At 45.3% G+C, this 13,875-nt stretch overlaps 1 protein-coding gene across 2 annotated transcripts in view; it reads right to left on the bottom strand.

Annotated features, from left to right (window-relative positions):
- SLC24A3 (solute carrier family 24 member 3) overlaps positions 1-13,875 on the bottom strand; it is a 181,514-nt gene that overhangs the window by 34,736 nt on the left and 132,903 nt on the right. The gene's annotated exons all lie outside the window — the stretch shown is intronic.

Genomic DNA, 13,875 nt, shown 5'->3' with positions numbered 1-13,875 from the left:
ACAGACATGCTAAATCACACCAGTGTTGTCAAAGCCATAGAAGGGGGAATCAAGTCCCAAGTATTTATGGATGACAGAAGTTTTCCACGAGCTCAGCAGGCTATCTGATATCCTTTTCACCCCGAAATCCCTCCTGTACACACACCACAGAGCCTGCAGTACCAGTCCCTGCAGGCTGAGCTGTCCCCCAGGTCTGGCTGTGTGCTGTAGCCAGAGGCGGTTGAACCACAGGCAGGCATGGGATGGCCTGCCACAGAGGAGGCTGCGAGTGCTGCTGCTGTCAGGGCAGTGGGAAGGGGCTCAGCTTTACCAGCAGGAGCCTTCTGTGCCAGCGCTGATGCTTGGCAACGAGTGCCTTGATGGAGAATGGTCACAGGAGATGAACAGTCCTGTCGAGACTGGGACAGGATGTGACCACTCCTTCCACCCACCCCTCTGGTTTGCATCTGTTTCTTGTATTAATTTTCCCCAGCCTGGGACTCCTGCCTTCCTTGAGAGAGGAAACCAACCTGAAACGCTGAGCAAGAGTGCAAGGTATGCAATGGTCCAGTGGGCAGGGGAGCACCACCAGACACAGTCCCCAGCTACTGCCTAGCAATATGGGTCCTCCCCATCCTTGTCCTACCGCCATGCAGTGCCTACGTCCGCTGTGAGTCCAGCTGCTGGCATCTCATACCCTAGGTTTCCAGGAATTTTAGACTGCTGGATGATGGGCTTGTCCTTGCTAAAAACATCAACTTGACCCATGCCAACTCATTCAGGGGAGGATAACTTGGGCAACAGAAGTCGTACTGCAAAATAAGAGTCTGACAGCACAGAGCAGCCAGGTCCCCAGCATGCTGCTAGCCTGGACCTTGGCAGAGGCACGGCTTCACCCACCACACTAACAGATATCACTACAGCTCCATGTGCATTTGCACAGGTTTTGGGACAAATACTCAAGTTAACACTCCAGCAAAGCGTTAAGAACGTAAAATGAGAATTTGTATGCAACAGAGGATAAAATGGGATTGCTGTGCAGTTCATTTCACTTGACACCTTCCAGAACCACAGAAATGAGGAGGAATCATCATTGTAGGCCGAACAAGCCTGGAATTCAGGTCTTAGAAGAAAAAAATACCAGTGAGTAAGTTAGCCCTTAACTTCATTACTAGTATTCAAAAGGGCAGATTAAAAGCAGTCATGTGGTGGTAACATCTTTAGTATGATTACATTTTTTGGAGCCCTAAGAAGGCCCCTCAGTAGAAGCTTCTCCTCAAATCTTTACTTCCTATTTCTGGAGTGTATTTCAAACACTGTGGGTCACATCCTTCACAGGTGTAAACCACAAGGAGGCAGATGGGAGGTGGCTAATTTACACTGATTTGGATCTGGCCCCTGAATGTATAAATGAATTTTCTGACCACATCCTCCAGTCATGCTTCTGCATGAATTCAGTCAAACAAACAGTAACTTCATTTTCATTTCTATGATATCTAAAGAGAGGTCCTATTTCAGAGTGCTAGCAAAAATAGTTTCCCACATTTCTCTGCATATTAAATCTTACAATGTTAATGCCCAGTGTAAAGTCTCTTTATGCAACCACTGACATGTAAGAAACTCCTATCTAAAATAATAAAGCAGGCCTTTAAAGTCCTTGAGTAAGATTAGATTTGAACCAGCTGACCATACATTTCAATGTATGTAGGGATAGATGAATGGAGATGCTTCATGATGGAAATTTCCAAATGTAGAAACCTGGAGTTGGGTTCATAACTCTATTCAGAGATCCTTAATTAAATCTCACATCTTATAGATAGTAGGCCCCTTCATTTTGATTGAGCAATTTTTGTAAGAGAGTTTATAAAATAATTTGACATTATTCCACTCAGCTTTTATGACACTGCTTAAGGTCCTATGCACTTTTCTCAGCATGGATGCTGGTGGGGATTTTACAGCTGTAAAGTTAAGCTCTGCATAAAAGTTACAACACTTCCGAAACAAATGACAAACCCCATATGAACAGGCTTGTTGGCAACTGTTGCTATTCTATCTAATAAACTCTCTCCTGGGTATAAGGGGTGTCACCATGCAGCACAGTGTACCTGCGAAAGCAAGATGTTCCAGTTACAAAGAGTCAAGCTAGTATCTCTCCTGTTCTTTGATATTCTACAAGTATTCTACAATATCAAGAAAGCAGTCTGCAATATTTTTCCAGGGAATTTTTCTCAGACACTGAATGAGCACATTAAGATCCAGATGCTTAAATGCAGCTATCTAGCAGGGACCTAGTGCACAAAAGTCACAGACCGAGATACTGTGGGAATCACAAGGACTCTTGCATTGATTTCAGATTGGATTGAAGGGAACATGCTCATGCCTGGGACTTGTACAGGCTGCTCACATTTCACAGACATCCTAGTAGGTCTCCCTGATGCAGTAACTACGGGGCAATTAAATCTCTGCTCTCCTTAGGGCGTGAGTCATTTAACTGAAGTCTTTGAACCATTTGATCACTGGGAAGAAGAATCTGATACAGGATAGCTGTGCACATAAGGTAACCATGCACTGAGGGTAAAAGGAGCTAATTAGCATGGAGGGAAATGGCAGTACTTTCAGCCTGCTGACAAGAATCGTGTAGTCTAGTTATAACTGTCAAGACCATGAATGCCTGAGTTGTGCCATATAGTCTTGCAGCAACCAAGGACTCCACATAAATCTTAATGCATTGGAAACCACTTAAACTGCAGTATAGCAGACTAAGGCAGAAAGGAAATCAGGGAAGCAATCAGCTTGGGTAAAAACATGATCAAATTTGAGTTTTAACTCAGCAATACTGTAACCCAGCAGAGAGCTGGTCCTTTGGAAGCTGAGCATCAGGAGGCAGCTGTAAAACCACTGATTGTCAGGTTACACGTTTCCTTCATTTAAAGGAAGTATCTGAAATTCAAACCCCAGACAAGTGCCCAGTAGCCCTCTCTTGGCTACTACACTGGGGACTGAATCTGGCATCCCCAGAGCTGAAAGGAAGAGCTCTTTAGTCCAGGCTTAAATGAGAGCAGTCCCCAACAAGTGCAACACAGATGAGGACCCCTAGTGCATGCTCACCTGCATGCCACAGCATCATTCCTATGGGTAAAACTACCCATATTAGATATTTGGTTTCTCACTGGTAAACTTTTACCCTGCAAACTCTCATGTATAACGTTTACTACTCAGAATGCTTATTTCCCTTTTTGAAGGGCTGAGCAGAGCAGGGAAATCAAGATTTTATCAGTTCCACCCTGATTTCTGCAGTTCTTAACTCCTGAAGCAGTGGCCCCATGCAGCACATACAATCTTCTCCATCTAGCACACACAAGGAGATAAGCCACTGGGGAGATCACTGAAAATCAGACTGGCACTGGTTGCTACTGGCACCTGCTGCTCTTGCCACCTAAGTTAGCTCAGGGCACCCAGGGCCCCAGTAGCAATACACTCCATGCCCCATCCTAGGGCTTCACCATTTATCTTCTATAAAATTGGCCGTTCTCTCTTCTTCTCTTCCACATTATTTCTCTCACCTTAGCAGTGTGGAAGCTCTTCTCCCATCCAGAAGAGACGTGGCAACAGAGGCCATCCAGCTGGCTTTTTTAAAGCCTGCTTCTCACCTGCTCTCCCCATTAAGGTGATGGGCTGAAGATGAAGCATGTGATGCAGAACATGGCTGCTGCAACCTTAGCGAGGATGTTTGCGCTCCTGCTCCTGTTGGCTCCGGCCAACAAAGGTGCAAGGCAGTCCAGAGGGGTATGCACTGCTGGATATTTTCTCTGCTCAACTTTCCAGGGGAAGCATGTCGAACATTATCTAAGCACATCCACATTCTTCAGAGGTCTTTCTCACTCTGAATTGTTCCAGGGCTTTTTCTCCTCTCGTGGCCCGTTCTATGCTTGACATTCTTGGGCTGAATGATCAGCTACAAGCACTGCCTGGAAATGCTAGGCTTTGGAAGCAATCTTCCTGATCTTGTTTCTCTGTTACCCTCTGGCACAGAAGGTCTAGATTTTCAGGTATTAAGAGCTAGTAACTTAATTTGTTAATGTGGACAGGCAGGAATGCTCGGGCAAGGGTGTCAAAAGATTAAAGACAATCCCTGTGGCAATTAGCCTTAAGAGTCTACGGAGATCAACAGAGATGCGCCGACAATGAATCCACTGCTTGCCTCACAGCTGGAAGCATCTCCTTCCCAGCTGACACACGCATGGTGTTCTTGACTCCTCATATGTAGTTTGGTACATCGATGTTAGATCTTGACAGAGAGATTGCCGTTCAGCAGAATGCGTTTTTGGGCAAAGATGAGCATTTCTCATGAGTTTTAAAGGGAAGTGGTAGAACGTCTCTAATTCATTAGACATAGTTTTAATACAAACATCTCCTACAACACTGCACTACAAGCAAATGCTCCTTAGTGACTGACCATGGTTACTATTTTGGGTAGGCCTTCCATGCAGCTCTGAGGTCCATGGGTGCTTCCAAATTAATCACCGGTCTGGAATTTTACTCCACAAAGTTTGAATGAGGCTGTACTGAGAGCCACAAAGCTCTTTTCTGGAGAAGCAGCTTTTTCTTTCAGTGGTCAGTTATAGTCTGAAAGATGACTGTAAACTGAGACAGCCTTACCCGGCAACGCTGCAAGACCGGTTAAGAGAACAGGCAGCAAACTCGAGCCCCTTTTCCCTGCTGTTGTCTTTCCCCCTCCTCAGAGACAGGAAGCCAAGGGAATACATACCGCTGCCACACTCTGCTAGGCTGGGGATGAGAGGAACAGGCAGGCAACTGGATGGCTTCACAGCAGATGCTGCTCCCTCAAGTTTTCATTCAATACATTTAAATTCTCATTAAGGGCTTGTCAAAAGGCATCCAGAAGCAGAGAATCTGGGTCAGTCTTCATGCTGCCCCTCTTTGATGTGGACTGTACAGAAGCAATTAGGGAAGCTCTTACACTACCCTAACAGAGGCTGGGATCTGGTTTTTGAATGCTTGTCTGTGCTGACTGACAAAACTCTTGCTCACTGTGACACCTTGCAGGCACCCTGAAACATCACAACCAGCCGGCAGCATGCTGTGTCAGCCTCTTCAATCACCTGCAGCAAGACACACAGTGAGAACCTCCTTGCACACTACTCCTGGTTTGCAGGAGCTACCCTTAGAGCCAAAGGGTGGCTCTTAACGCCTGGTGGGGTCCCCTCCAGATGGTGTTTTCCTGGCACTACTGTTCAGCAAATCCTTGACACAACTCCAAATCAGCCCTGTGATAATACAATAGGATCTCATGTCAAAGCAAGATAAATGACTAACTGTTGGCCAATGTTACAGTAAGTAGTGAACTCGGGTAGAGATCGGGGACAGATTTTCAGGGAAATCAGACTGGCAGTAGTTTGTAGTTAATAGATGTCTTATGCATTTAGAATTATACAAAAATAAAAAGGACTCTACCTCAGGTACTAGCTCTCATTCTGAAGAGGATGGGAAGATGAAATCCAGCAACACTTCAGTTCTTCATGGTTTGCAGAATTCAGTCCCCACCAAAGCCCTGTTTTTTACCTCACAGCAACCAAACCCAGGCACTGCTGCAACCCACTGAAGAGAGAGGTCACAGCAGAGCCTATGAGCTGAAGTATCAGAGCCACAGCTGAAGAGAACTAGGAAGGGAGAAGCCTCAGAGCACATACATACTTTGCTATCCCATCCAGATGCAACACATGCATAGTTCCAGAATGTGGTAGTGATACGCTTAGTATTGTGTGGATTCCAGTCCCCCCTCTATCCAAACATGACCCCGGTAACAACCAAATCAGCATTCATCTAAAGAGAGCCTGCTGGGCTCACACAGCCTACCATCACTCCAGTGGGTCGAGAGTTTCAGGAAGAGAATTACCTACAGTTCACTGTGAAATCTTCACTTATTGATGGGTTTCGTTGTCATTAACTGCACTGGTAATAACAGTGATATTAGTTGAGGTTTAATTTTACTTGCTCTCCAGGAATATAAATGGCAGATGTCTTAGCAATAAACATCATTATTGGCTCTTAATGACCTTATGCAAATCCAACCAATCATCCTGAAGTCACAGCTGCTCAGCCAAGCCAAGCAGAAAATTAAAATATCTTCCACGAAATGACCGAGACACTTTCTCCACCAGGTACTTGGGAGAGAGGGAAATGACTTGATTGGACACAGCAAAACTTGCCTACAAGGACGGATCCTTGTATCCCACACATTTATGTTAAAGATAGAACTGTGCTTCATTTGCAAAATTAAAAGTTATGAGCAGTTTGTCATCTCTGTCAGTGCTGGGTAGAAATAAGAAGAAAATCTACTTCACCATGCCTAGGTAAAATTTAATAGGTTCCACTGCCTCTTATTTGGTTAAATATAGTGTAAGGTTCATTCAAATCTGAAAAGTCATAGCAGTTAAAGAGATATGTATGTGAACGAGACAGAAATAAAGGGATTCTTACAGTTCCTACAAATGGTGGCATTTAAAAATCATAGCACTTTTCTGGAATATGAATAAAACCTCTGGGGCAGTTCCTTGAAGCCCTTACATTGTTACAAAGACCGGCACCAACTAGCCAGGGCTGCTGTCCACCACAGAGATGGTGCCTCTCTCACACAGAGCTCTCCTGCAATAGAGCTTTGGCATTTTTCTGGGCACATACATCTCACAGAGGGTGAACACCAACAGTGCCCAACCTCCCTCACCAGATACGCCACCAAGCTTCCTCCAGTGCAAGCAGAGGACCATGATACACCATGGCTCACTCCTGGTCCCACTCCTTAGGCCTTGTGTGCATCCGTGTGCGGATATACGTGCAGCTGATGAGCTGCTCCCACATGTCGGATGATGGCAGGCAAGTGTCTGAGCCTTTGGAAACTGGTCCAAGCCTAGAGTCAGTGGTTGACCTTGAGGTCAGCTCACAGTTCCAGGGACAGCTTGCAAGCAGGCTGTGAGCCAGATGAATCACTAGGCTGGTGGCCACAGTGGACCGCAATGGACAGTTCACACCTTGAGGGACCCTCTCCTTTCCCATGACCAATGCAGCCAGCTGAAACACCCCTCATAAGACAGTAGCTCAAACCAGAAAAGTTAAAAAGACCCCTCAGATTTTGTGCTGCTCTGTCATCTGTCAATCTGTACGGAAAAGCAAGGAAAGCCAAATTCTTTCCGCTTGTCTTGACAGCAGCTTGGGAAATCCTGACTTCTGAGAAGCCGAATACCCCTGACTGCCTTTGGTGAATCTGTCAAGGGCCTCACTCTGTGGGACAGCCCTGACGGGGACTGATCTCTCAGGGCTTCTCAATCTCCCTTGACAAGACACAGGCTCTGCCTTTTAACTTTGCCATTATTATTTTAAGAACTCCTTGCTCAGCTCAGGTAATTACAAGGATCCTGCCACCTGCCTGTTCATCCTCACCAGTCATGGTATCAATGAAGCATCATATATTAATGTGAGAAAGTGACGCTGCCTTTTTTGTATTCACCTCTATATTAAAGCAGGCTGTAGATCCATCTATGACTTTCACCAGACTTCTGGTCACATCCTTCCACACTATTGGCTTTTTGGGGATACTCTTCCAATGCATTTCATACCTTCTCTGAGGTCATTTCATCTCAAACAAATCTGCCTCACCTGCTTAGTAAAATGTCCCATAAACCGGGGTCACAATCCTTCCTGTCACTGAAGAAGACAAATCCTGCCAGAAGGGACAGCAGTGTTTCTGCTGGCTCCAGAGGCAGCCCCTCGAGGATGCAGGCAAGCTGGTGGCAGGTACTCCCTGTCGCAAGGCAGCCCACAGCACCTGGCAGTGTTCAGCTGCCAGGAAAAACAGCAAACAGAGCGCTAAAGGTGATGTCTGTGATTCAGAGGCTGCAGGCTTTCTGCTGTTTGAAAGGTCGTGACCAAACAGAAGGTGGAAAATAGCAACTGCATATTAAATATTCTGCATCTACTTTCTCTCACTGTTAAGTGTATCAGTCCTATAGCAATTGTAATGAAGATATAAGGCAGGAAGGAATTTCTTAAGATAATTACTGCCGTCTTCCAGCAGTGTTTACAAAGAGAGGAGCTACCTGACCATTGGGACCTCCAAGTTAATTTTCACAAAACTTCCGTTGTTTTAGGTATTATTACATCCTACCTGCAATGAACAAATCAGTCACTTGAAAGCTAATAATCATTAGCTGCAAATCAAATACAGCAGAGATCACAGGGTATACTTTTCCCCCTTGCTGCTCCCCCAGTGATCATCTGCCAGACTCAGACATGAACCTGTGAGTCAATCACGCTTATTCCCACATTACGGTCCCTGGAGGGAACAGAAACATCGGTGAGAGCAAGGTCCAAACACCTCTGGATGTTTCGCGAGGAGCTTGGGTTTGAGAGCTGCAGAGGTATGAGAAACCACAGAAAAGGGAAAATTCTCTATGGTGGCTGGAGCAGCCTTCTGCTCCAGCTGGGACAGTCCCACTGCACAGGTGAAGGATAGGCGAGACTGGCTGCCAAACTGCCAGGCAAATGCAGAAGGGACTATCTCATGACAGCACAGCGGGGGTCCCTGATACCATGTCCCCTCCTAGCATGCTGAACCACTCTGCAACCGTTGAAATTTTAGACAGATTCCTGCATGAAAAGCCACTGCTGCCTGTGCAGCCTTCCTGGAAAGCCACCAGGCAGTCAACATCAGCCGAAGGCTCCTGTGCTGGGACTAACAGCACAGTAGGATGTCCTGGACCAAATGCTAGGGAGCAGACGGAGATGCTGCCTTCTGTACCCCATGGTGATGTCTCCCTGCTGTCAACATACTGGGGTCACAGCTGTCCCAACATCCCAGGACACTACGAGTATCCAGCTCAGTCCCCTGACCATAATCTTTACTGAGCACCTCCTGGCAAAGACACCAGGGTCCTGCAGTGTAGCATTCGGGCTTGCTTAGGGCTTTGACCAAGACTAAACACCCCTCCTGACTGAAGTGAAACATAAAATATGAACACAGGTCAGGCTAAAAAAAAAATCCAGGCCTTAAAACATGCCTCTCTAAGCCAGTAACTGCTGAGCAGCTCTGATCTAATGGACTCACTGGGACAAAGGCTTCCTTCCAATTACCAGCCCCCTAATTTTACCGCTGGTTAGCCATTCTCTGCAGAGTTCAACCGTCACTCCAGCTCCCAGTTCGTACATTGCAGACCAACTCAATTTATTCTCATTATTTCCCCAAGAATATTTGCTTTTCTAAGCAGCTCTTGATATTTTCATTAGTGCGGCAGCAATCTGTCTCTGTGACATTCTCAGAATGGAAACAGTGGACACTCTCCAAACCTCAGGACAAAGCCAAAAATATTTCCCTGCTCAATTGGTAGTCATAATCGTCCATGAGTTATTCAGATCAGCCTGCCTTTTTAGCTCAGATTCCCACAGAGCCAAGGCAGCAGGACCCTGAAGACCTGCATTTGCAGATGTCTCCTGGACTGCAGGCGATTCTGTGCAGAATTTGCAGCAGAATTCAACAGCTGTAGACACAGTACAGGAAGGTGTCCACAGGGTAAACATTTCCCAGTCTCCTCAGACTGGCCAGTCCTTGTCAGACATAAAAAGATTTTGTGATTTCCCTTGCTTTTACACTACAAATGGTTTAAGAAAAAAATCCTACCAATGGTTAAGTCCACACTATTGATCTGTGTGTGAATTTTGACAGAGAAAACTTGACCTCAAACAGTGATGGTGTTTAGTGGCAATTAGGAACTAGACTTGTTTTGATGCTGATAGGAATCCATTTTCAACTCTTCTGATTGCCTCCCCTATTTGTATCCTAGTATTGAATGTAATTCTGTGAAGAAGGTTTTGAAATGCTAATATAAAAAAAATCACAGCAACTTCTATGACGGCCAGACCAGTCCTGGATCATTCGCCATCCAGACAGCAATCCTGGCACCCGATCTGCCCATTGCACCAGTCCCCATCACATCTTCCTGAAGCAAAAGATGGTCTTCTGTGAGTACCATCAAGTTGTCCCTGGGCCTGAGAGGAGCTTCCAATAAACACCTCACCAATGCTAAACATTTGGTGTGCCCACACAGCCCATAAATCACTCATTACGTGTTAAGCAGCTGCCTTGCTGCTCCACCACAGCATCCTTGAGCTTTCCCATCTGCCCGCTCGGTCCGTCCTCTTGTCTCCTGTTGTATACTCTGATCACCAGCTTCCAGACTCAAGAGCTATGTTCTAGCTCTGTATATGCATAACACACAGTACTGTGGAGTTTTGATCCACAACTGAGACTACTAGGTGCTATCACAACAGCAACAAGGACCTTAAGAGGAGGAAAAAAAAAAACATCAGTAGGTCCAATCTCACTGACCTCACTGTGTGGCTTCTGGTTCAACTTAGATGGTGATGCCAGGCCCTTGACACCACAAAATCTAGGCTTGCATGCCTTACCAGACAGAAGTGATGCAAGCAGCCCTGCTTCAAGCTAAGCATTTATTTGTCACTTTGCTAAACTGGCACCCAGTGCAGGAATAGTGATTTCATGCATGCTGCTGGCCTAGTTCTGGGAGATAAAGTTACTCTGGGAATAACAAAATGCTTGTAGAGCTGATCAGACCTCTCCAAAAGGAGACCAAAAGGGTTATGGTGTAACAGGTACCTCTGACAGAGCTTATTCACCTCACACAGGTTGATGCTATGTAGCAGCATCGTGGAGACAAAGCATGACACTCATAGAGAACAGGACAAAGTTACCTTCAGTGTTTTCTGGTTAACAAACAGACTGCACAGTTAACACAAACCATGTTTGCTCACACAATGGCTACAAATTTGCTATAACTCCACAAGTCCCCAATTCCCAAGATAACACCACTTGGGTTAAAGGGGGAGCTGGAAAGGAATCTGATTTGCTTTATCACTCAGAGTTGCTCTGTTGTCTGCCAGTGTCAAACATCCCAGCAGGAAAACATCAGAGAAAAGGAGCACTCTGCTGCTTTTACAGTGGGTGAACGTCCTCCACGATTGCTCTGATAAAACACAAAGAAGAATGCAAGAGGCAGAGGAGCCCGTTCAGCTCCCTGCCAAGACAGCAGCAGGGAAGAGAGCCAAGGCAGCAGGTAACTTCTGCTGGCTGTGCAGCTGGGAGGACTTTACTAGGGCATACAGAAAGGCTGCAGCCATTCAGCCTTTAGGACCCTTGGGCAGCATCTCTATACTAACTGATGCCTCTCTGTCCTGCAACTCCGTTGACATCTTTCTGCCCTGTCTGCAATCTAAATTGCTTACTGACTGCCTGACTTTCTGTAGGACAGTGGGAATGATGCTGCCAGCATCCTCTCTCTGTTCTTCTGATACTTGGGGTTTCATGTACACATGGGCATGCCAGCAGCTCTATGTTCCCATCAGGACCACAGTCTTGACTTCTACAACAATTTCTGTCTTCAGTGGAAGTCTCAGTGCTGGATCCCTGTCTGGCTTATTACTCTGTCCCTTTCTTGCTTTCAAGTCTGCAGCACAATTCTATCAGTAAAAAAGCAGGCCCACAGTCACTATAAAATGTTGCAAGCACAAAAAACATCGTGCCGCGGACTACAAGAGCAGTGTACAGTCCCAACAGTTGGCATTAAGTTCTCCTTAAACTACTCCTCCACAGTTTTACATGTTTTCCACTGATGGTCACACACGAATGAAGAAAAAAAGTCAATATTCCACCTCTCCCCTCCCAAAACTCCTCCACAATCCAGGAGAAGAAAAAAAAAAAAAGCTCATGAATGCAATCATAAAGCCAAAGGTCAGTAACGACTCCAGTCTGAATTACTTGTTGTCAGTGAAATTAAAGCTTAAAAGATTAAGACGCATGCAAGCTAACTGTATGACAGAACTAGGTTAAAAATAGATTACAAAAGTCCCAGTCTCTTCAATAAACAATGTTCTACCTGGTTATTAAATCTCTGCTCAGTTTCCTTCTCTCAGCTCTTCACTATTCACAATACCTATTTCTTAGGTATATTTTCACGCTGAGATAAAACTGAATGCATGTCAGCTGATGATTCTGAGAGGCATCCTTAGCTTACACAAGGGTTTACCACGACTTGGACAGAGATGAGCCTTCTGAATTTAGTTTATTTCCTCAGGTAAAAGAATACCACTGGAGCAGAAGGCGGCAGGTCAGTCAAGGTAGTCCTTTTTTACTCCAGTATTTTGAGGAATGACACCTGGCCACCAACTAGACCCCTTGACAGAAGAAATAACTGGAAGAACCTCTAAAAATACAAGAACGTCTCTGGCACAACCCAGCATTCATTGTCCACTGCTCCACCCAGAGCAGCCTGTCTTGTTCAGGGGAAAGGTGAAACAGAGAAACTAGAACTCAGTTGAAAAACACAGCAGTTAAATGGTAATTAACAAATCAAGCTATGCAGATTAAAAATTACAGTCTAATGCTGGAGTGACTTGCAACTCATGGTTATACTGCTTTCACTTAAGCACTTTTCACTGACCTCCTCTTCTCATCCTTCATCCTCTTCTGCAACGCTGCAAAAGGCTGCAGTTTAGGGCTGCATGAGGACAGAGGAGGACTGGATGACATGCAGGGGAAAGCAGCAGAGCTGCAAAAAAGAAAAGAATCTGGATAGGGGAATTTTCAAAACTGAACAAACTCTGCTTGTGCTGGCTTGAATGAGAGCTGAATTAAGCAAGCATTGGCTGCTTCCAAGAATCCCACATCCTTGCCACCAAGGATGACAAGAGGGCAGTGGAAGGAGCAAAGAATTTGTGAAGCACAAACATGAGAGTGAGAGAAGGCACAACAGAGCAACTGAGGCTTGGAGGGGACCCTGAGCTAAGGTCAATCTCGCCATACACAGTTGGTTTGCTACCATGTAAAAAGCCTAATAAGATCCATCACAATGCAGACAGAAGACTCCATGCCTGTACCTCTTCCCTGCTACCTAGCATGCATCCCCGTGAAACGTTGCTGAACTTCTCTTTGAAGGGCTGCATCTGCTACCGTTTCATCTCTTGCAGCATTCTCTTACTTTCTCATACTCTCTCTTTGCCAGTAGAAAGCAAAGCAAACACAGCAGCTAAATAAATGATGTTTGGGTTATGTGACTTAGCTGTACAATTGAAAGAATATGCATTAGTGCCACAGGTGTATGGACAGCTGAGGAAACAGCTACAGACACATCCAAACTGTACTACATCAGCATTTGGGGAACGAGGACAATTCTTAATATATTTGCATATATTAAAACCAACTACAGCTTAAAAAATGCACCCACTGCATAGTTGAAATAAGGCAAATCTTCCTCAGGGTGTGTGTGCGTGTAAGACATCAGCAGAATATTGCAAGAGGATGCAAGAAGAAAGAAGCTTCTAAGGCTCACTGCCACAGCCAAGTGGGCTGCACTCAGCCATTCACAAAGGTAAGCTTTATCTATCTCTCTAAATATGCCTTGGTCAGAGATTTCAAAATGCATCAGAGGTTGAGTTCTTTAGCTTCCAGAGGCCCCATTTAAGACATTTTAAAAAGAGATCTGATTTTCAGAGTGTGGATGCTAGTTTAGAAAATCCAGCCTTTACAGGCGGTTTCGGTTTGGCCATTAAAAACACAGGCAGCCTGCAACAATTGTCACTTTTTGAAAATTGGTCCTCCTAGGCCAAGGATAAAGACCTCAGGTAATTTCGTTGCTCATATCAGTGAGAAGTGACAGAAATAAAAAAAAGAGAAATCCCTCCAGTCCAGAATCCTCACTGGTGATCCTCAAAGTGTCATCAACACTAATTGGAAGAGAAAATCAAGTCACTTTCAGGCTACTGACACACACATTTCTACTTTTCAGTAACAAACCATGGCACAAATATTTC

This window comes from Haliaeetus albicilla, chromosome 7, assembly GCF_947461875.1.
Source record: "Haliaeetus albicilla chromosome 7, bHalAlb1.1, whole genome shotgun sequence".
Classification (NCBI taxonomy): Eukaryota; Metazoa; Chordata; class Aves; order Accipitriformes; family Accipitridae; genus Haliaeetus; species Haliaeetus albicilla.
This window is presented reverse-complemented; position numbering and strand designations above follow the sequence as displayed.